The 25,204-nt window shown below is 36.9% G+C and overlaps 1 protein-coding gene and 1 non-coding gene across 3 annotated transcripts in view; both read right to left on the bottom strand.

Annotated features, from left to right (window-relative positions):
- Nwd2 (NACHT and WD repeat domain containing 2) overlaps window positions 1-25,204 on the bottom strand; it is a 160,161-nt gene that overhangs the window by 21,943 nt on the left and 113,014 nt on the right. The gene's annotated exons all lie outside the window — the stretch shown is intronic.
- LOC111757328 (U6 spliceosomal RNA) lies at window positions 16,178-16,282 on the bottom strand. The gene has a single exon (XR_002791701.1). It is a non-coding gene; the product is annotated as a U6 spliceosomal RNA (small nuclear RNA).

The raw sequence follows: 25,204 nt of genomic DNA, 5'->3' as shown, positions 1-25,204 counted from the left end.
ACATAAATACAAATATTTACCAGGGCTCAAAGCAGTCAATTTAAAGAGAGCCAGGCAACTTAGTTGCAAAGTCCAGCCCATGTAGCCAATGGATCAGAGCAGGGTACAGAGCAGAAGAGGGGAGGCTAAGTCCACAAAGTCAGGAGGAAGACTTCAGGTTGAAATGCAGTTCACTGTTTTGCTTGCTAAGTAAATGATTTCTTTGCTCTGCATCCTTGGGAAATATCTGAGAATGACCTTCCACCAGCTACAGAAACTTAGAGTAAGGAGACAAACCCCTTTGTCCATGACAAGATAATTTGCACTTTCACCAATGAAGAAGAAACTGATTTTTCATATCCTTCTTGCCCCCAGTACTCCAAGATTGTTTTCTGTTTAGTTAAACCAATTTTGCTAGTTTTTTTATTAGTATATGTTTGCACTACAGAATGTTTACATCCCTTATATGGAATTGATATGTCCACATAACACATTTTAATTTATTTTTAGCTCTTTCTCATACTTCCCTCCACCTTTTGACCCCCTTCCCATTTGAGAAAGACATTATCTTTGTACTTCCCATTATCTGTTCTTTATTTATAACTTGGGTTCATTTTATAAGAGAAACCATGGGTTAGTTAAGCTTGTATGTCTGATTTATTTCACTTAACATTAAGTTCTCAAGGTATATACATTTCTACAACTGACTCAAATTTTTCATGTACGGAAGAGTAGTACTTTCTTGCATGTAAATACCACATTTTCTTTATCTAATCATCTGTTGATAGGTATACAGGCTGTTTCAAAGATTTAGCTATGAATTGTGCTGCTATAAATATGGATAGGTATGTATCACTGCAATATGATGTCTTTAACTCTTTAGGGAAGATACTTAGAAAGGGAATAGTGGATAAAATGCACTATTTCTTCTTTTAGTTTTTTGAGGAAACTTCTTACTGATTTTCATAGTGGTCATGCTGGTTTACATTCCCACCAACAGTGTAGAAGAGTTCTTTTTCCTCTGCAATCTCACCGGCATTTGTTAGCTGACGTCTTGATGATAGTCATTCTTTCTGGGGTAAATGGAATCTCAGTGTTGCTTTAATTTGCATTCCTGTAATGGGCAGTGATGTTGGGCATTTCTTCATGTATTTACTGGCCAGCTGTACTTTTTCTGTGATGTGTTGTTAATTTCATTTGCCCATTTCTGATTGGTTCTTTCCTGGGGATATCTAGTCTTTTTGAGTTCTTTACATACTTTGCATATTAGCCCTCTGCCCAGTAGCTGACATTTTTTCCCACTCTGTAGGTTTTCTTTTCACTCTGTTCATTGTTTCTTTTGTCATGCAGAAGCTTTTATTTTATTCTTTTACTTAAGAGAAAAAAGACACAGAAAAGAAAAACAAAAAGCAAAAGAGACAAACAACAACAAATCCAAAATAGTAACAGTATAGGTTTACAAAATAAGAGGATAGGAATTTGACAATGGTTGTAATTTTGCGGATTGTTATCTTCAAAAGTGTTGTTTAGATTACCAGATATAGACACATAAAACTGATCCAATTATGAGTATTAATGCTTTTCCAGGAACTAATAAAATTAGCATAGTCATTTTAGCTATCATATATATATGTGTGTGTGTGTACATATACAATTTATGTCTTCGCCCTTTTCCTTTCCTTCTTTCTTCCTTTCCCCTTCCCCCGTTACTTTACTTCCCAGTTATTTTGAGCAGTTTCTTACCCTTACACAGTATTTATTATAGATTTTGGATCATACGTACTCTTTCAGTTTCTTATACGAGGGAGATAATATGATATTTACACATGTGAGTTTGATTTATTTCACTTATGAATATGGCCTTGTTGCATCCATTTATCTATAAAAGTCTCAATCCGATCCATTTTTATAGCTGAGTAGTGCTTCTTTGTATAAAAATACCACATCTTTTTTTTATCTGTTTCTCAGTTGATGGGCATTTGGGTTGTTTCCAAGATTTAGCTATCACAAATTGTGCTGCTATAAACATAGGTGCGCTTATATCACTATGGTATAATGCTTTCATTTCTTCTGGGAATCTGCCTAGAAGCAGAACAGCTGGGCTAAATGGGACTTCCAATCCCAGCTTTTTGAGGAACCTCCACACTGATTCCCACAGTCGTTGCACCGGTCTACTCTCAACAGTGCACAACAGTTCCCATTTCCCCACAGCCCCTCCAGCATTTGTTACTGGTTGTTTTCTTGATCCTGGCCATTCTTTCTGCAGTGAGATGGAATCTCCGTGTTCTTTTAATTTACATTTCTCAAATGACTGATGATACTGAACATTTTTTCATGTATTTATTTGCCATTTGCATTTCTTTATATAAGAAGTATGTATTCATCTCAGATGCCATTTTTGGATTAGGTCTTTAAATTTAGGGGGTCTGATTTTTTAAATTCTTTATATATTCCAGATAGAAGTCCTTAGAGGGACTGTTGACTAAGATTTTTTTCCATTTCATTGATTTTCTTTTCACTGTGTTGGAGATTTCTTTTGACATGCAAAACATTTTAATAAGATGAAATCCTAGTTGTTGATTCTGGAAAGTATTTCCTGTGCAATTTGATTTTTGTTTATGAATTCTCTGCCTACTCTCATGTTGGTAAGACTTCTACCTACTTTGTCAACCAATAGATTTTGTGTTTCTATTTTAATATTTAGGACTTTGATCCATTGTGACTTTAGTTTAGTGCATGGTGATAGACATGGACCTACTTTAGTTTTTGGCAAATGGAAAACCAGTTTTTCCAGTACCACTCATTAAACAGGCTGTCTTCTTCCAGGGAACATGTCTGGCCACACTTTGAGGGGCTGTGTGTGTTTGCAGTTGTGGCTGTATGTTCTAATCTATTCCACTGATCTTTAGGTCTGTTTTTACCACATCTGCCATGCTGATTTTATCACAGTAGCTTTGTAATAAAATTTCAAGTTGAAGATTATAATGCTTCTGACTTTTGTTGCCCAGAATTGCCTTTGCTATTCCAGGTCTCTTCTAGTTCCAGATGAATTTTAGGAATGATTTCTCTAGATCTATGAGGTATGCAAATGGTATTTTGAGTGGAATTCCATTAATTCTGTATAACAATTTTGGGAGCATAGCCATTTTCACAGTGTTTGTTCTTATCCAGGAACAGGGAATGTCTCTCCACTATCTGAAATCCTCTTTGATTTCTTTTTCAGAGTATTGCAATTTTTTACTGAGTATTCTTTTTCAGAGTACTGAAACTTTTACTTCCTTTGCTAGATTGATTCCTAAGTATTTCATTTTTTTGGATGCTATATTGAAGGGTGTTGTTTCCCTTATTTCTCTCTCAGTGAGTCTGTTTTTGTGTACAAACATGCTATTGATTTTTGAGTGTTGATCTTGTATCCAGCTACATTACTGAATTTGGTTATTACATCTAGAAGTCTTTCAATGAGGTTTTGGTGATCTTCTGTGCAGAGTATCATGATATCTTCAAATAATGATAATTTATCTTTTTCTTTTCCTATCCGTATTCCTTTTATTTCTGTCTCATATCTAATTGCTCTGGCTAACATTTCCAGCACTATATTGAATAGGAGTGGTGGTAATGGACATCCTTATATTGTTCCTAATTTTAGGTTGAAAGTTTTCAGTTTTTGTCCATTTAGTAAGATGTTGGTTTATCACATATGACTTTTATCAGATTGAGGTAGAGACCATCGATTCTGATTTCCTGTAGGATTTTTATCATGAAGGAGTGTTGGATTTTGTTGAAAACTTTTCTGCATCTATTGAGATAATCACGTGATTCTTGCCCTTGGTTTTGTTGATATGGTGTATTATGTCTATTGATTTGCGTATGATGAACCACCCAGCATTCCTGGAATGAATCCCACTTGGTTGTGTTGTATAATCTTCTTGATGACTTGTTGCATTCTTTTTGGTATTTTACTGAGGATTTTTGCATCTATTTTCATTAGTGAGATTGGCCTTTTTTGATTGGGTCTTTCTCTGATTTTGGTAATAGGATAATACTTGCTTCCAAGAATGAGTTAGGGAGAATTGCTTCCTGTTCAGTTTCCTTGAAGAGTTTGAGGAGTGCTGGCATTAAGTCTTCATTGAATTTGTTGTACAATTTAGCAGTGAATCCACCAGGAACGAGGCTTTTCTGTTGATAAGATTCTAATTACATTTTTAATTTCATTAACTGAAATTGGGTTATTCAACAGTTTTACATTTTCTTGATTCAGCTTTGGTAATTCATATATTTCTAGGAATCTGTCAATTTCTTCTGTTTTATTGAACCTATGAGAATAAAGGTTTTTGAAGTAGATATTGATCTTCTGTATTTCCACAGGGTCTGTAGTAATTTCAACCTTTATTGCTTGGATCTGAGTTTTTTTTCCTCTTTTTGATAAGGTTGGCTAGGGGCTTATCAATTTTATTTATTCTTTCAAAGAACCAACTCTTCAATACATTAACTCTATTGTTTTTATTCTTTTCTTTGGTTCAATTGCATTAATTTCTTCTCTGATCTTTATAATTTCCTCCCTTCTTTGGGCTTGACTTGTTATTCTTTTTCTAGAAGCTTGAGGTGTAGTATTAGGATGTTTATTTGTGTTCAGTCCATTTTCCTGATGTGGGAGTTTACTGCTATAAATTTCCCTCTGGGGACTGATTTCATTGGTACCATTTCACAGGTACCAATAATTTGTTTTTGCATTTTTGTTTGTTGATATTGTTTAATTTCTTCTGTGACTCATTGATTGTTTAGGAAAGTGTTATTTAATTTCCATGTGTTTATGGGGTTCTTGTGTTTTTTTTTTGTCATGAATTTCCAATTTGTGCTAGATCAGATTTTTTTTTTTTTTTGCTTTTTCGTTTTTATCGGTACCAGGGATCGAACTCACGACTGCCTGCTTTCAAGGCAGGCACTTATGCCACTGAGCTAAATCCCCAGCCCCTAGATCAGATATTTTGCATAGTATTATTTCAATTCCTTTGCATTTACTTAAACATGTTGTATGAACTATTATATGATCTATTTTAGAGAATGACCTATGTGCAGCTGAGAAGAATGTGTATTCTGATGTTGTTGGGTGGAATATTTGGTACACATCTACTAGGTCTATTTGTTCACAAGTTCGATTCAGTTCTGTTTATTTCTTTGCTGATTTTTTGTTTGGGTGATCTGCCTCTTTGTGACAATGGGGTGTAAAGATCCTCCATTATAACTATATAACTGTTTATTTAAGATTTGTCTTACATATTTGGGTGCTCTCATATTTGGCGCATATATATTTATGATTGTAATCTCTTCCTTTTTACGTTTTTCCCTAACAAGTATGTAGGGAAATTATCTTTATCTCTTTTAATCATTCTTGGTTTTATGTTTACATTTTCTGCAAACAGAATAGCTACCCATGCTTTTTTCTGGGTTTCTGTTTTATGGAATATCGTTTTTCATACTTTGACTTTTAGTCGATGAATTTCCTTTTGAGTTAAATGTGTTTCTTATACACAGCATATTGTTGGATTTTTGTTTCTTAACCCAATCTGCCAGTCTGTTTCTTTTTATTGATGAGTTGAGACCATTTACATTGATGGATATATCTGATATGTATTGACTTATCCCTGTCATATTATCTTTCAGTTGTTTGTTTTCTACCTTTTCTGTTTAATTTTTGCCCTGCTTAGTGGTTTCCTTTTGCTATTTTTCTTGGGATTGTAGTTATCTTTCTCTCTCTCTAGAGTATCTTTCAGTACATTTTTTTAGTATTGGTTTGGTGGACATGAATTTCTTCAGTTATTCTTTGTCTTATTTTTCTATCAATTTTCAAAGATAGTTTTGCAGGGTACATCAATCTGGATTGAAAGCTGTTTTCTTTCAGGACCTGAAACGCTTCAATCTCTTCTTGACTTGAAGGTTTCTGTTAAAGATCTGCTGTGCTTTTCATAAACTTTCCTTTGTAGGTGATCTGTTTCTTTTCTCTGACAGCTCTTAGTATTCTGTTCTTGTGCTGAATTTATGATATCCTAATTATTATATGTCTGGGAGAAGATTTATTTTGGTTACGGCTAATGGGGTTCTGTATAACAAATTCTCCCATGTTTGGAAAATTTTCTGCTATTATTTCTGTGTATAGTCTTGTTATGTCATTTATATTGACCCTTGTTTTTTAATGACACCTGTTAGTCTTATATTGTTTCTCTTTGCATCATCTTGAAGCTTTTGAATTACTGTTTACTGATTCCTTGTTATTTATAAGAGATCTTTTCTTTTGTGATCATAAACTTCCATCCTGCTTTCAAGGTCTGAGAGAAGATCTTCAGCTTTATTCTGTGGCTTTACCAGCTTTCAGTGGAATTTTTAACTTCCTGAATATTTCTTTGAATCTGCTTCATGCATTCTGATTTTGTCTCATATTGTACCTTCAAGGTTTCCATCATTTTATGTTCTTGTATTTTTTATCTAGATCTTTAGATATAGACAGTATTTCTGTCACATGTTTATCATTTCTTTTTTTTTACCTGAGAGATTATTTCTGACCTGATTCTCTCTATAGATTCATAGAGTTGTTTCTTTGCCTCAGTTGCTATCATTTTAGAAAGTTCAGTTGTGCACTTTCCAGTTTCTTACATTTCAGCATCTTGTTCTTGGTGGCCTGGGGGACTGAGACTGCATCTGGCTCTTGTGCTTTGTCATTTTCCTCTGGGACCTGTGTGGCTGGACATCCACCCTATTGATAGATTGCACTGGAATGCTATGCTGGGCAAAGCTTCAATCCACCGATATCCCTGTGGCTAGTCAGGCTGCACCCCCAAACTATGGTGCCAAATCCTCTGTGAAGCTGGCCAGGTACTGTCCTGATAGACTATGTTGGGTTGCACTGGGATGCTGGGATGGGAAGAGCTTAGATCCTCTGTTCAGCTAGCAGGGACACACCCCCAGAGTGTGTTACTGGGGTCTAGCACCTGGCTGGGTAGAATTCAGAACCTTTGGGACCAGGTGGCTAGCAAGGATGCACCCCCAGAGTGTGTCGCCAGGGCCTAGTGCCTGGCTGAGTGGAGTTTAGAGCCTCTGGACCATGGCTAGCCCAGGCACACCTGTGGTGTATGGTGCCGGCAGGGCCTTGCTCCTAGGTGGGCAGTTTGGAACCTCTGGGACCCACACAGCTAGCTGGGATGCACTCCTGAACTATGGCTCTGAGGCCTTGTGCTCTGATGGACAGAGCTCAGATTCTCCAAGTTCCATCAGCTAGGCTGATTTCTCCCTAATGGGCAGCTCTAGGGCTCTGAGCTGAGCTGGGCTCGGTACCTCTGTGACCTTTGAGGCTGACCAGACATTCCCCTGATGAATTGCACTGGGATGCTGGACTGGGCAGAGCTCAGATTCTCCATGCAGGTAGCAAGGATGCAGTCCCAGAGTCTGCTGTGTAGAAGCTTTTAAATTTGATTTTATCTCACTTGTTGATTCTTGGTACTATGTCATGTGCAACAGTTTGCCAGTTTGTAGCAGAAAATTTGGTAAGAATTTGAGGGATTACATTCAATGTTGCATTGAGGTCCATTCTTAAGAGCTAAGATGTTGATTAATCTGCCAGGGACCTATACAGAAAAAATAGGTATATCTGAAATAATTGCCAAGTTTTTACTGAATTGCTTGAACACTTTCTATACACATATATGAGTGAAAACTTATGAGATTGTGCCTGTCTGCAGAAATACATAATCATCTCTTCTACCCAGTTTACCAATCAGAAACTATTTAAACTAGTCCATTCTTAAACAGAGAAGACATATCAGGTGGAAAACAACAATTCATTTTAGTGCTCAAATACAAGCTAGAGAATTGCATGTACAGGATTGAAAAGTCTAAGGAAAACATTTTAATACTTCTATCTGTAGCTTCTGCAAGTATAGTTATGGCATATGAAATATTTCTTCATGCTTTGGCACTAGATGGGGTAGCAGCTGTGCAACAATGTAAATGTATAAAATGCTACCGAATTATTCACTTTAGTTAATTTCATGATATCTGAATTTAACAAATTATAAAGAAAAGGAAATGCTTTTTGAACCACTGAGTTCTTCACAACTAGGAACTTTAATGTAAAAAGATTTTATATTCCTTTTATCTTTTCTTCTTTGTATGCCAATATGGATACATTTAAGCTTTGACTTTCACAGGCTTAGAGATAACATTTTCTTTCCCCTCAATCAATTTTTCTTTTCTATTGGGCAAATATTGATTTTTTTTCTCCCCCATTTTCCTCATTATGTGCACTGAGATCTGCCAGGGCTTGTGACTAAGAACCTTTGGAGTCTGACAATATTCAGTTTTTTATTGTAGTAAACAGTAGAAAGGAATTGAAGTATTCCCAGAGTACTGGTGAGCTCAGGGTATCAGGTGAGACAGGCAGCACCAGGGCTGTGGTGGAAAGTGTGCTCTGTAGGGAGGTGGGCAGGTGCTGGCTGGGCTGCTCTTCCCCAGCTGCTGCTCCTGCTGGAAGAAGAAAGCCATAATGGAGAAGAGACATCTCCACCTTTTTGTGACTGCTATAAGGAACTAAAGCTCATACTCTTGTCAATTGCCTCTTTCCCCAGCCCAATCACCAAATCAAGGTAGGCATGATCATGGTTTCCTTTCTACACATTTCCCTTTTATTTATGAAAATAAAATACACATCTTATGCATAATCTTCCCTCATTCATGGTCTCAATAACACTTGAGAGTCTATGAACAGGCAAGATCTGCTATAGATGATCCAGATATTCATACACTCAGTTGCCTTACCCAAGACCAGTTCTCTAAGACAGCAGCATTTATGTGTAAATACACTTTTAATTCAGTAACTCCATTATTTCCTTAGAGTGCGACTCCCCTTAGAGTGTGACTAGCCCTTATCAGAGTGCTGCTTCAGATGGCTTCTTTATGATGCTTCTTACGGTCGGTACCACTTGTTCAGTCTGCAGGCTGGGCACTGTAAAATTCTAGGGGAACCAGTCATAGGACAATGGCATGCTCCATATCATGGCATTGGGTGTGGATAGTCTCCTACTCCAACTGGCCGGAGAGAGAGAGGTGATGATGTATTATGATGTATTCCCCGAGGCTCACAGCCAGTGCTCATACTCAGAACTCTACTGTGGAATGTGAAAAACTAAGTTCTATCAAAGAGGCACTGCACCTTATTTAGGCACTTACTTATTTTTTTCAATATTTTGGAAGGGAGGAGGTGCCTTCATGCCTATTTAAATTTTAAAGTGGTGCCTGGATATGATGAAAATGTATACCAAAGTGATCTCCATCATGTGTGAGCACAGGGAGAAGCGGCTGTCCACAGCCAGGAAGAAAGCCCTCACCACATGCTCGGCAGGATGGCACACTGACAGCCTCCCAACTGTGAGAAAATAACTCTGAAGTTTAAACCTCCTTCCCCCCAGTCTATAGAATTTTGTCATAACATTGGAGGCTTATGAATATAGGCATAAAGATGAACACAGTGAATCAGATTTTACCAACAGAAGATCAGATGTTTTGACAATCATGGTACACTGACAGTAAAATCAAAGATTACATAATTTACCAATTCATTTAATGTATCAGAATAACAAGACTGACGCTTCAATTCAATTTCTTTGAGAGCTGACAATTCTCAGCTTTCCCATAATCACATTATCATCTTCTTTCTTGAAACTGACAATCATGATTTAATTATGGCTATAAAATTTACATACTTAAACTTAGTGCTGAACTACTTACATCAATAAATTTGCAGCTTTTTAATTATTGCAACTCACTTCTGCCTGTAAGGAAGTTTCATAACCTGAAAAATCTTGAACACAACCATTTTTCTCTAGAAACATTCAAACAAAGGCATCAGCTATAATTTTACTTAAATCAGTTCCTAAGCAATTTACTTAGATCTTGTTGTTAACAAAGATCTATTCCAAAGTACAGACTACAACTTTAGCCTTGGTTCACTGTCTTATAACATCCTAAAATGCTAGAGAAATAATCCATTAAGAAAGTGAATACAAAAGAGTAGCAAATTTGTTAGAAAGGTAATGGATTGAGATTTGGACATATTAGAAATGAAGTGTATATATCTATTCATGTGCTGCTGTTCATGAAGCAATTTAAAAGGTGGATCTGTAGGTTAAAAGAATAATTTGGCTGGAAAAGTAGTCATTCATTCAACCTGCATTAAGAATCTAACTTACCTTGCAAGGTGACCAACCATTTCAGTTTGCTCACGATTATCCTCGTTTGGGCATCGAAAGTCCCAGGAACTTTTGCAGTCCCTGGAAAGCTGGGACAGCTGGTTACATTAACAAGACTATACAGGGACCTGCTTTTACTGCATTTTCATTTTAGAAGAGCAGCTGAGTACCCATGCAGATTAGTTTGCTACAGCATGTTTTTGTTTCTTTGTTTGTTTTGGTGTCAGAAATTGAACTCAAGACCTTGCTCTTGCCAAGCAGGTGCTGTGCCACTGAGCTCTCTATCTGGTAGTTTGCTATAGCATCAAAACTGCAGCAAGTACCACAGACTTTGGTGTGGCCACTGGAATGGGGGAGGAAGAGGAGAATAGTGTCATAGAAGTCAAGAGAAGAGAATGATAAATTTGAAATACTGATACAGAACTATTACAAAGTACTGAAAATATGGGCACATAAACAAAAAAATTCAGGAAACATGGAAGCTAGTAATGCTCAACTCTAGTCAAAATCAACAATCGTAAGTAAAAATGCAAGTGTGATAACAGTTTTTGCTTACCAACTTTACAGAGAAAAATCAGACTATTTAAAGGTATCGAGGCAACAGAAATGCACATTCTGAGATGCAGAGTACCAGTAAAAATGGGCATCACCTTGCTGAGCCTGTAATATGCCCATAGGTACAAAATCCCATTTTTAGACATTCATCCTACTACTAGCATGAAGACGTGTGTAGAAAGAAGCTCAACAGTTTTTAGCTTATACACGCTGGCCTTCTTCTATATGAGATTTCTGATGCTGTACCAATGCTACTGTACACAGGGAAATTGACAGTAAAATTGCCCATTATCATTGCCATGTCTCATAATTTGTGGGATGGAGTTCTGCTGTAAGTTTTCATTTTTCTAATTTGGAGGAATCAAAAAAAAATAGACATGCGCACAACAAACAATCATATAAGCAACTGTTTCCACAGCGCAGGTTGAAAGTTTAACATTTGATCATATTTTCAAGGGCTTATTTTTAAACTAGTAAGCAAGGTTTTAATAATAGCTTTAGATGCACAATTTGGTAAGTAGTATATAAAAGTTCGCATATACTACTCATCTAATAGCGTTCCCCATTTCTATTATCTTACGTTAGTATTGTACAGCAGTTTTAATTAATGAGTTAATATTAATGATACAATATTTTTATGAACTGATGCTCACGGTAGTTTATTCTTATTTCCTTAGCTTTTTTTACTTAATGTTCCTCTCCTGCCCCAAGACTGATCCAGCATACTACATTCCATTTGCTTGTCATTTTTCTATACTTCTCTTGGCTGTGACATTTTCTCAGGCTAGTTTTGATGACTTTGCTTGTTTTGAAGAATAGTGGTCACATAATTTTCAGGATTATTTTCTACTGGAATTTGCCTAATATTTTTTCTCATTGTTGAACTGGAGTTAACTGGTTTTGGGGAAGAAGATCAGAGAAGTAAAGTGGCATTTTTTCATCATACCAAAGCTACTTACCTTCAAGGTAACTCTATGTGCTGATACTGACTTTGATCACCTGCTGACTCAGTGTGGACTGGCTTTCTCTGCTCTAATGTACTTCCTTTCCTCCCTAGCTGCCATGTCATACTGGGGTCACTGGCAGGAAGTCATTATGCACAGCCCACCCTTTTAACAGGTGGGAGCTATGGCTCCACCTTTAGGGCAAAGTATCTACATTATATAATTCACATACTCTGTAGTTGTTCTGCACAGCAGATTTGTCTCTTATTTTATTCATTTAGTCATTTATTTGTATTAGCATTAACTCATTGATATTCTTTCTATATGTCATCATTCTAATTCTACTTTGTTTTTGGTGGTAAACTTTAATCACTGAGAGCTCATTTTGCTCCTGAATCCCTTTGACAAGTTCAGTTTTTTAAAGAACTTGTATTTTATGGGACCACAGTGCTTCACTCCCAGCCCATCATACCTTCAAGGAACCTGGTTCCTTTTATTGGAAAATGGTACGACAAAGTACTTGGATGCGAGTTGTGCATATTGCTACTACAGTTTTTTTCCTTTTAGGCTTTTCTCAGATGACACAGCAGAGACTCTTATGTGCATATGCTAATCTGTGTATTCATAAAAACCTATAAATACATCTGTAGATATATCCATCTGTGTTCTATATTAAATCATTAGTCTTAAGCTTAATGTGTAAAACGTGCTAAAATATGGTGAATGTTTAATTTTCAAAAATTTTATTAGAGCAAAAGATGTATTACCATTGATTTCCCTCAAAATACTCCCTCCTTGTTTCCAACACTCCGTGTAGCTCATCGGTCTTGCCTCTTTCTGAAGCAGCCTGGAGACCTCTTTTTGTTGAGTTGTGCTCTCGTGGCTGCTTTGGTGTCCTGCAGTGAGTCAAGTTTTACCTTTCATGGTCAGTGTGACCTTGGCAAAGAGTCAGAAGTTGGGTGGTGCCAGAGACAGTGACTATGGTAGAAGACACAGTGTAATGTCTTTATTTAATAAAATTTTGTAAGCATTTGATTAACATGATATGATCATGTAGTGAATATTTAAAATGCAAAATTTATTACAGTAAAAGACACATTGCCATTAATTCCCCTCAAATTACTCAAAATTAAGGGAAAAATAAATAAAAAATAGCAGGATATATTATAGTAACCCACTTTGACTTTCCATTATCTTGAATTAAAGCCCTGTATTACTCTCACCATCTTGTTTTTGACTGATGTCCCCCTATTCTGTTTTGCTTGATAGTACCAGGTTCGAAAGTTTAGGCAACAGCTGTGAAGATAGTGAGATTCATTATGACGCCCATTCTTGTTGACTATTATCTACTTTTGCAATGTCTCCAATGTTTTGGTTTTGTCGGTTTTGTTCTTTACTGTTTTGTTCAATTTTATTATAACTGATGATATAGGCAATTCTATTAGAGATAGCAGCATTATGGTAACCATTGTTGATCACCTTGTATTATGCTTTTACATTATTTATTATGTCCACCCTTTTGATTTGATTGACTCTGTTCTGTTAGGTCACATTTGGTTCTACTCCCTTCCAAAAAAGTAATAAGAACAGTGGGAGCAACAAAACCCAAAATGTGTAATTGTCATTGTACAAAAGAGAGGAAAAGAAAGTGCTCTAAACGATATAACTGCATGTATATTTAAGTGTATAAGATAGATAATGATATCACTGAGTTTTGTTGGATCATTGAACAGAACTGTTTGCAGTCTCACTGTTGGAATGTCCACTTTACAAGCTTTAATTTTGTGACTTGAACAATTATTTCTAAGATGACAATATGTAATCCATTAACTAGTGATTTCCTGTTTATTTTTTTCTGTAAATCTGTATAACTTGTACCCTTTCTCTGCTTTTTTTTCTCCTTAAATAAAATTAAAAAAAATTACTCAAAATTCTCCCCTTAGCTTTGAATGCACTTACCATTGTTGTTCTTGGCAATGTGTCTTTTACCGGAGGTTTTTTTTTTTTATGTGAACATTCATGATATCTTCCAGTCATCCCTTGTATATTAAGTTAAACATGAATTCTTCATGAACGAATATGTCAAACTCAGTTCAACTGCCACACAGATCATTCTAGCTTCCTTTTCTTGCTGATCTGCGTATTCCAACTACAGTGGAGGGAAACTTGGGTCCTACTATTTGCCTTTTATTCACTTTCTGAATGGCACTATGAGAACTGCTAGCCTCTGCCTTGGTGGGGAAGGATTTTCACTAACAGAAGCAGAGTATTTATGTGCAAATTTTTTGTTTTTAGTTTTCCAGACTCTATTCATTTCTAACTGATCTCCTTAAAATAAAATACAGTACTTAAAGCATATGTAAAGTTGAGCTCATTTTTGACCTGCAAATTCAGGCTCATTCTCCTGCCTTTTCCTCAGATGCGACTGTTTTTATAAGTCTGTCATATAACCTTCAGTCTATTTGTATGTTACATAGATACTAATATAAAACCTATGTTTTCTATTTTAAAATTAACATAGATTACATATGGAACATATTCACATCTTGTTTCAGTTCTATTTTTGGCTGCTATGGCTCTATGCTGATCAATTTGGATACAATTTATTCTTTTGTACAGCTATTGTATTCTATCCTAAGAATATTTCACATTTTATTAATTTTCTTAACTGATGAAAGATTTAGATTCTTACAAGTTCTTTTTTTTTTCTTTTAAAGATGGGAATGACAAAATAAATACAAGACAAAGAAGAAACAAAAGAGACAATAAAAATAAAAAACTCAAAATAATAACAATTTAGGCTTTCAAAACAAGGTGGTAGGAACTTGACAAAGGTTATTTTGCATAGTTATCTTCAAGAGTTACCAGATATAGACCTGCAAAATTGATTTAATCCTGTGAGTGTTAACTGTTTTGTCCCAAGAATTAATAAAATTAGTACAATCATTTTAGCTATTTTAAGTGTATATATACAAATTTATATCTTTTTCCTTTTCCCCATCTGAGTTATTTTTACCCTTTGAGCAGTTTTTTACCCTTTCACAATTTTTATTGAAGATTTTGGATCTTATTTACTGTTTCAGTTTCTTATACTAGGGAGACTACGGCATTTACACATGTGAATTGATTCACTTCACTTATGAATATGGTCTCAAGTCATATTCATTTACCTATAAAAGCCTCAAGGTGATCCTTCTCTATAGCTGAGTAGTACTCCACTGTATAAAAATAGCACATCTTTTTCTATCCATTCTTCAGTTGATGGGTATTTCGGTTGTTTCCAAGATTTGGCTATTACAAATTGTTCTGCTGTAAATATGAGTGCACATGTATCACTGTGGTATGATGTTTTCAGTTCTTCTGGGAAAATGCCCAGAAGTGGGATAGCTGGGTCAAATGGGACCTCCAATTCCAGGTTTTTGAGGAACCTCCACACTGATTTCCACAGTGGTTGCACCAGTCTACACTACCACCAACAGTGTAGAAGAGTTCCTTTCTCCCCACAGCCTCTCCAGCATTTGTTAGTGGTTGTTTTCTTGATCCTGGTCATTTTTTCTGGAGTGAGATGGAATTTCAGTGTTGTTTTAATTTGCACTTTTCGAATGACCAATGGTGTTGAACATTTTCTCATATATTTATTTTCTATTTGTATGTCTTTATCTGAGAAGCATGTATTCATGTTAGGTGCCCATTTTTGGGTTGGGTCTTTGAATTGGGGGGGGGGCTGATTTTTAAAAATTCTTTATGTGTTCTAGATAGAAATCCTTTATTTGAGGCACAGCTGACTAAGATCTTTTTCCATTTCATGGGTTTTTTTTTTCACTCTGTTGGAGATTTCCTTTGACACACAAAGCATTTTAATAAGATGAGATTCTACTTGTTGATTCTGGGAAGTATTTCATGTGCAGTTTGAGTTTTTGTTCATGAATTCTCTGCCTACTCCTGTGTCTTCAAGGTTTCTACCTACTTTGTCTTCCAGAAGATCTAGTGTTTCTGTTTTAATCTTTGATCCATTTTGACTTTAGTTTAGTACATAGTGATAGACATGAGTCTAGTTTTTAGTTTTTGGCAAATGGAAAACCAGTTTTCCCAGAACCACTTACTAAACATGCTATTGGTTTGATTGGCTCCTTCATCAAAGATGAGGTGGCTAAGTATGTTTGTAGTTGTGGTTGTATCTTCTTATTTATTCCATTGATCTTCAGGTCTGCCTTTATCACATGTATCATGTTGATTTTATCACAGTGGCTTTGTAGTATAGCTTCAAGTCAAGGATTATGATGCCCCTACCTGGCCTTTGTTGCTCAGAATGGACTTTGCTATTGTAGGTCTCTTCTGGTTCCAGATGAATTTTAGGAATGATTTCTCTAAATCTGTGATGTATGCAAATGGTATTTTGATTGGAATTCTATTAAATCTGTATGACAATTTTGGGAGAATGGCCATTTTCACAATGTTTGTTTTAAAAATATGATATACTTCATGAATTTGTATGTCATCTTTGTACAGGGGCCATGCTAATCTTTTCTGTATCATTCAAATTTTAGTGTATGTGCTGCCTAAGTGAACAGAATTCTTCTAAGTTCTTTTCTGCCCATATAAAAATAACATTCTATCTATTCCATCATTAAGTCACTATTTAGGGCATTATACAATGCCATCATTTTTTAAATATATAAATCTTAAAGTCAGATCTGGCTTATAATGTCATATTTAAAGATATGAATTCCAATGTCCATGAAGCCTGGTTCATCCAGTTGTGGGTCCATTTGCCAGGTGGTACCCTGCAGTGCACCAAGTGCAGAGGGACTTTCACTACTCACCTGCTGCCATGCTCAGGTCAGCCTGGTCAGTGTGTCCAATTGTTCTTTCAACCTACCTGTGCATGTGCAGATCCTGCTGAGCCCTTTTAGCACTGATTTGAAAGATCTACCAAAAGGTGAATTTATATTACAGATCCAAAGTTCCAAGATCCACTTCTTTTCAACTGAGGACAGAGCAGATGGACCTGGGAGGAAGCCTGGTGTGTGTACCTCTGAATGGAGGGAAAGAGAGCTGACTAAGTTTTAATCAATGATGACACAGAGTTAGTAACAAGTGTCTATTATGAAGGCTTGACTCATAAAGATCTACTGTAATTTATAAGTAATCCCTTTGGTATATACCTAGTCTTTAATTGTAATTTCACATTTACAGGTTTGACCACAAATGTTATGGCATATATCTGAATGTCCCCTCAAAATTTCATAAATTTATAGGTGGGGTTCTGGGGAGGTGACTGGATCATGAGTGTGAGATGCTGGATTAGTCCGCTGATTGGCTTATCATAGCTCTGGGTGTGGATGGCACCAAACAATAGGCTTGTACCCTGGTGGAACAAAAGGGAAAGAAGTCTGTTTCCTGTCAGTCATGCCATGGACTGTTTCCTCTCTGCTGTGTACATCTGCTGTGCCATTCTGCTTTGGAAACAGTTTACTACAGACTGAAACCATTATAAACTGTGAGCTAAAATAAACTTTTCCTCCTTTAATTTGGGGGATTTGGGTATTTTGTGCTAGCAATGAAAAAAGTAACTAAGCCAAGCAGCTTTTCCATGTCAAGGGACATATTTAATTCTATATTATTCACTCATTTGAATCTCATAAGAATTTTCAATTTACTATTTTCATTTTAAACTGAGAAACCCAAGGATCATAGAAACCAAATAATTTGTCTAAGAACCCATGGATGCTTCATGATGCACCTAGATACTGAACCAAGTCTCTGTAATTCCAAAATCCATGTTTTTTTCTTCCCATAGCAGGCTTTAGGGAGGTCTCTAAATAGCTAATGTATCCCTTTATGTACCTTAAAGACTTTGCAAAACATGTTTCAATAGAAAACAATTGCTAAACTGTTTTCTATAGTTGCGTTTAACTCCAAAACCCATCTTAAATAGAAGACATGGGACACTGTTTGACATTTATTAACAAGGCACTAGAGAAAGTGGCTAAAGCCACAACGCTCTGCTGTGTGTCCTCAGGCGAGCTGCTTAGCTTCTTCAAATCCAGTGCCCTTTTCTGTATAGTTTACAATGGTGCCAACTCTGAGGGTTGACATGTAGATAAATAACAATGTAAATAAGAGAATCAGATGGTAACTCACATGTAAATGGTCTCTAAATGCTAACACTTTATTATTGATGAGCTAGTCAATAATTTATTGTGTGGGATGATCCAATTCTTTTGTAATTATTTTGTTCTTTAAATGTCAAGTTGTGCGATGTCATTTTTCCTGCTGTCACTATATCCACTTAACTCATTCTTCCTTTATGAGATCAGAATGAGAAATGCAAAATGCAAATTTATAAGGCAGAAATGTTAAGTCTGAATGACACCGTAGGAGGTAAGATTCATGGCTTCAGGATAGTTTTGTTACAACTAGTTCTGGAATATAAAGGTAACATCCTTATTTCTCAGTGTTGGGTTTTTGTGCTTTGAAGGGCTAGTGCAGGCTACTGGAAGATTGACCTTCAGACGAGAAAGGTATCATTTTGTCTAATGCAAAGAAGCAATTCTGGGGCAAGCAATGATAATTTCTTTCAAAAATTCTTTATAGGAAAACTTCCTAACATGCCCCAAAGCAAAGAGACTAACATAAGAAGTCAACAAATAAATATTGCCAGCTTTCAACAATTATCAATAACTGGATAATCCTGTCATCCACTGCTAGAAACACTGTCACTTGACCAAAATATTTTTGCATGAATTTTTTTTTTTTTTTTTTTTTGGTACCAGGGATCGAACTCACAACCTTGCACTTGCCAGGCACGTGCGTACACCACTGAGCTAAATTCCCAGCCATTTTGCATGAATTTTTAATTTAAAAGTGTGTGACATAATCATGAAATCACTGCCCGCAGCAGAACTCAGTGTAACCTATTAACTTCATCCCACATTCAGTCCATATTTAGATTTCCTCAGTTGTTTCAAATATTTCCTTATTGGTTGGTTCAAACTAAGAATCAGAAAAGCCTACACATTGGAGTAGCTTTGTATACCTTTAAAATTTGTTTCCAACCCGTTCAGTGCCTCAGTCACTGGATAAGCAGATTGTTGGTCCTGTAAACCAGGATTTTTCAAAGTGTAGTCCCCGGGCCAGCAGTTTCAGTATCTCCTAGGAATTGTTAGAAATGCAAATTTGCTTCTTATGTTACATCCAACCCTACTGAGGCAGAGGCTTTGAGAGTGAGCTCCATGGCTTTTTGATTTTGTTTTTGTGACACTGCTGGCTGAACTCAGGGCATTCACACTGAGCTATAACCTTAGCTCTTTTTTTTTTTTTTCATTTTTATGTTGACACAGTTTCTCTGTAAGTTGTTAAGTTGCACAGACTGGGCTCAGACTTGTGATCTTCCTACCTCAGCCTCCTAGAGTGCTGGGATTACCAGTGTGCACCACACCTGACCGGTTTTCTGTTGGAATAAGCCATTCAGGCTGTTTGCGTGCTGCTGTTGCTGAGTATTGTAGAGTACTGTAGGCTTGGCTGATTGCCACATTCTGTTGCAAGTTTCCTTCTTCAATTAGCCTCCATCCTTCCTGTGTAAGTTGAGGACCTTGACTATGTTCAGGTTAAATTTTGTTTGGCCAAGAATATTTCACAGGTGGCCTTGTCCTTTTTGTCCTGCTGTATTAATTATGAAGTAGTAAGACCTTTTGATTCATGGTTAGTAATGTGGAAGTTGACAGTCAGAGGCCTGTTTTACTGCATGGTTTTACCATCTAGTGCTGATCACTGTCTAAATCAGTGAGGGCAGATCTGTGAGCTTTCAGCAATGACGAACAGCCACCTGCAGCACCTGTGCCAGAGGTTTGCCACTGTGGGTCTAGACCTGGTATCCTCTTGGAGAGAATGAGATGATGACTGTCTAATAGCACTCATTCTGCATTTATTAATCATTTTCACCTTTTTTGCTGCTGTTTTTTGTTAGACCATGACCGTCTCATGGCAGATTTACAATATAAAGGCAACCGGAATTAATGTGCAGTTCTTTAAAAATTTTAAAAACCTTTAGAAAAATTTTTGACAACCTTTATGAAAAACTCTGAGAGGTTTAGAAATCATTCATTTAATTAGTATAGAAATTACAACTGGATTCTGCTTTTGAATCAATTACCATCTTACCTGTATGCCTATGTTAAGTCAAACAGTTTGCTCATCAAAAATCTGTTCATTACCCTGGGCCCTCCTATCATGACAAATTTATCACATATTCCACCTATTTTAAGAGGATGTGAAAATATTGTGTCATAAAATATTACAGAGCATTCGAAAAATTGTAAAAATATGTCCCTTAGATGTGATTCTTTATGAAGCAGGGCAATGTTTCTCCAATTGTTCTGACTGATGCCTTCAATAAGAAATGCATTTGATAAGTGATCCTGTTCAAATGCATGCACATATATGCACACCAGTACACACACACACACACACACACACACACACACACACACACATACACACACACACAATTTGAAATGGAAAGTCTTGGTCTCCACTCCAGTTCTACAGAATCAAGAATGAGTCCAGTAATTTGTTCAATCAAGTAACTCTCCACTGCATTGCATCCAATTCATTCTAATGTCTCCTGTTTTATCCTACTGCACTCACTAAAATTTGCTGGTAGCAAATGGCTAGCATAGAATGACTTCCTCATCCACTATTAGATCCCAACCATTATGGAGTTTGGGGTTTGAAATGTCTAATCTTTTCTTTTCTTTTCTTTCTTTCTTTCTTTCTTTCTTTCTTTCTTTCTTTCTTTCTTTCTTTCTTTCTTTCTTTCTTTCTTTCTTTCTTTTTCTTTCTGTACCTGTGATCAAACTCACAACTGCACACTTGTGAGGCAGGCACTTATGCCACTGAGCTAAATCCCTGGACCCAAGGTCTCTTTTCTTAACTAGGTATATAGTCACTGTCCAAAGGACTGTTTGGTTCTTATAATTCAATTCCCTTTAGCAGCTCAAGCACACTGCCAACTGCAGTGCAAGACAGTGTAGTAACACCATACAATGAGTTCCCAGAGATGCGTGCTATTGACTGGAAGTACAGGCACAGGGAAAAGCTGCACTCTAAGGAGAACTGATTCATTTATTCATCATTTAAGATAAAAGGAGGTTACAATAAATGGAGGACATGATTATTGCCCTGTCTGAGGTCACAGGCTACATGAGAAAGAAAAGGAGGATATGGGATAGGCAAGCAGGCAAGGGTCAGCAAGAGCTCACAGGTTTTAGAGAATATGGAACTAAGCAGAAGTTTGGGGATGAAGAAGGGAGCTGTTATGGGTTAAGGGGTATTTTTGTGGGTCAGAGCCCCAGAGGAAAAGAAAGCATGTGGAGCTCACATCAGCAATAACAGTAAGCAGCATCTTTATTTTTTGGCATACATATATATGCCTTTATCCAGGCTTACATTCTTGTGTACTGTCATAACCAGGCATCACTTGCACACATGTAAGCTTGTGTTAGACTGCAGGATTGTGTCTACACATCCTCAGATGACTCAGGTGTTGAAGCAGTTTGAAATGGCTTCCTATAAGGGGCAAAACTTGAACTGGCTATTGCTGAATAAAAAGAATTCAAATGAGCAAATTAGGGTTTGGGAGCTTTCAAGTGAAGACAGCCAAACAAATGCTCATATCTATACATAAGAAGTGGTGCTTACAAGAGGCTACTACTAGAACCCTGCAAAAAATGATCCCAACAAAGCTTCTATTTCATCAACAATAACACGTGTTCAGCATTTCCTGTGATGTTATGAGTTATTAGTATTTCCAAGGTTGAGAAGGTTTAACTTGGTCACACAGCCGGTGTGTGGCACAATGGAGAACTGAGCTCAAGTGTGCAGAATGCTGAAGTTCACAGTCTTCTTACCTACTATTACATACAGCATTGCTGGGCCATAGCTTAAGCTGAGAGTCAGTATGCAGCAGAATGTAATGGTACATAAGCAAAGGGTGATTCCAGTGGGAAATGTGAACCTAATTCTACTGTCTTCTGTTATTATGACTCAGTGAACTACATAATGTCAATGGTTACTGTACTTTGTGAATGAAAATCTGATCAGGACTATTACGTTCATTCTTTTAGGATCTACTCCACATCTGGAATTGAGTCTAAAAGGATCAGAAGTTTTGCTAATTGCACATGACTTGAAGGCTATCTCTTTTATGCCCAGGACACAAAAATAATTGTGTCTGCACATGTTTACAAGTGAGAACCCCATCTTTACATGTGTATACTGGAGAAACAAGCACTAGGGGCCTGGTCTCTGCTATCAAAAATAAGCTATGTCCTCTAGCTCCACCCTAGAGAGGATTTTCTCTGAAGCTGTCTTGATGTTACAGTAGTTACCTTCAGTGGGAAGATGCAATTGACCCCTGCATGTTTGTTTCTCCGTATAAAAGGCCTGGCTTATAGTTGGGTAGTTTGCCAGATGCCTCCAGGTCTTCACATATATGATTGCTTTAATTCTTTTTCTTTCAGCTATATGTTACCTCCTTGGTCCCTCTCTGACTGCTAGCCTTCAACGACCTATTTCACTCCTTTCACTGTTTCTCTGGCCCTCATGACTGACTAAAAATGGCTTTTCTAAAACTTATTTTCTTGATAATTATCTGCTTCTATTCTACCATAAGCTCCCAGAATACAAGGTCATTGCTCATTAAGTATTGTCATGCCTCTAACCCTACTGGACATATGAAAAACTGTTGGACAGAGGTCAGCCCATGAGAACAGCATGCTGTGACTCTGGTAATCTTCCCAGTACCTTTTCTCTTGGTAGACATTGTTCTTGGTTACTCCAAGGGAAGATCTGAATGAAGGAAACTTCTTAACTCTCCCAGGAGCGTAATCACCTAGGTTGAGACCTCCTAGACATTGTGAAGTCCTCATATATTCAAAGTCCTATGCACTTTGTTATCCTGTATGCTACAAAAACTGATGTGAAAAATTACTCACCAACCTCAGTAACTAATAGATTTTATGTAAGAGAAGCTGATACAAGATAATGGTGAGGGCTAAAACAACAAAATCTTAAATTTGGTAGAAACTTCACACTACTGACTCTTCATTTTATAGATGAAGAAACTGAATCTTCCTCAAAAGGTTAAATGATTTTACAGAAGTCAGGAAGCTATGTTTGTGAGGAACAGCCTGGGCTAAGACATAGAATTTCTAATTAAAATCTAGTATTTCTACCTTATACAGATAAATGGTCTTCTTCATATGAGAATTTTCAATAAGAATTTAATTCACCAATAGTTAAATTCCAGATTTAAGTGAAGTATACTACATTGAATATTGCACAAAATGTCTAATGAAAATGAATTAACCTTCTTTTGTTCTCTATAATATTTCAGTGATTATCCATTTGGTTAACAGCACACAATTTAACCCAGCACTTTGATATTTAATTTTGGTAAATCACCAGATTTGAAACTTGGAATGATTTAAAATTGGAAAGGACAGCATCTCTGTTCACAGGCACAAACAACTACTTATGGTGAAAGTTGGGTCTATGATGCCAATGTAAGATGGGTACACAGAGGTGGAACATGGATCTGAACTGGAACAGAGTGGGTTTCATTTTGAGGACAAGAATTTCAATGAACAGAAAAAAAGACAGCAGGTGGGGAGATAGCCAGAGCACAAGTTTAGAGTTCTGAAAACGGGCACAAAATGCTCAAGGAACCGGGGAGGTGCCCATGGACAACTCGGAAAGGAAAGTACAAAACCTTGAGATGAATATGCAGGAAGCTGAAGCTCATATTAAATTTTCTAATTCTTTTTATAGACTCCTGCTTTTGTGAGTAGGGGAAAACATAATCAGACATGTCTTTTATCAAGAAAATTCTGGTATGAAATTCTGGGAAGAAGGAAGCTGTGGGTGGAAGGCCTTGTAAATACCTATTTAAGAGAAGATAGGGGTCTGAACTCTTGGAAATTGCAAAGAAAGGGAATGAGAATGACGGATGAGAGACTGTGAATTTGCAAATTGTGGAGAAACACAAAGGGACAAGTAAAAGAGACAAAGAGATAATTGGTAGAGATCTGGGAACAATGCGGCTGTTATGGTTTGGGCCTAGATGTACCCCCAAAGCCTCATGCAGTCATGAGGCAGGCTTCTAGAGTTTGTGATTGATTCATGCCCCAGTGCTGGGATTATGAGTGTAAGTGCTACCTTCACCCTAGGGCGGGTAGCCTACCATATAAGGGACAGGAAGAATCTTCTTTTGTGTTCCTCCCATATTTTTTAAAAAAGGGGTTAAAAGAAAACAAAACAAAATAATAAAATAGGGGATTTCAAAACAAAATGATGGGAAATGAACAATGATCACTGTATTGTATATTGTCTTCAAAATAATTGCTCAGATTACATGACACAGGCACGAAAAACAGATCAAACAATATAGCTATACAGTTTCTTTTCAAAAACTAATAAAATTAGTAGCACATTTTCCCTTTTGTTGCTTTTTGCTGTTTTTTTGCTGCCATGAACTGTTGTTCTGTGCTATGTGCCATTCTGCCTTGGAGCCAGTTCCGTATGGATTGAAACCTCCACAAACTGGAGCTAAATAAACCTTCCTCTCTTTAATCTTGGGTGTTGGTTTTGTTTCAGCAGTGAGAGAAAAGTAAACAAGATAGAGGCTGAGGTGGTATCTTTGGGGAGCTTTTACTTTTTCTTTTTTTTTCCCTGAGACTTTCACCAAACTGGGCTAAATGAAAGGGAGAGGGTATTCTGAAGTGGAGATGAACAGGATATGTAAGGTGTTCAAGGTGTCCTTGATCTCAGTGAAGAGGAAAATAAGCTCTCTCTTTGGCTGCTATGGTCTGTTCTCACCAAAACTCATGCTGAGGCCTGGTATCCAAAGTGACAGTGCTGAGAGGTGGTGGGGCCTTGAAGAAGTGTTTTCAGTTATGGGTGCTACTCAACAAAGGAATTAGTGCCCATGTTCCAGGAATGAGGTAGGTCTCTTGGGACTGCAGCAGTTATCAAAAGAGCAGTTTATTATAAAGCAAGGCCATCCGTGTTGAACTTTTTTTCCCCACAATACAACTTCTGCTTCTCTGCTAATGTGATGATGCAATCAGGGACCCCCACTGACCCCAGCACAAAGTTGTTTGGCCTTTCCAGAACTATATATGAGAAGTGAAAAAAAAAAGAGTTAAAAAAGTAGGCATTCTGGGCTATTCCAGGACATATCCTCTACGAATGAGTAGCAAAACATTAGCTTATGTATACGTGTTTTTAAAAATGTGTGCTATCTTCATTTGTTTTGCTTGGCAAATATCAGTGCCTTGTACAAAATGACAATTAATGGAGTGCATGTCACTTAATTCTTAGACTTCTGCTTGCCAACTACAGCCCATTAAGTCCACTTTTAAGCACAACTATAGGAGCCACAAAAAAAATTAAAACTACAGTTCTTTGAGAAAGGCTATCTGGTTTTTC

Source organism: Cavia porcellus, unplaced genomic scaffold (assembly GCF_034190915.1).
Source record: "Cavia porcellus strain 051 isolate PalLab524CR breed Dunkin Hartley unplaced genomic scaffold, mCavPor4.1 scaffold_30, whole genome shotgun sequence".
NCBI lineage: Eukaryota > Metazoa > Chordata > Mammalia > Rodentia > Caviidae > Cavia > Cavia porcellus.
The sequence above is the reverse complement of the archived record's forward strand: the minus strand, read 5'-3'. Positions and strand labels throughout refer to the sequence as shown.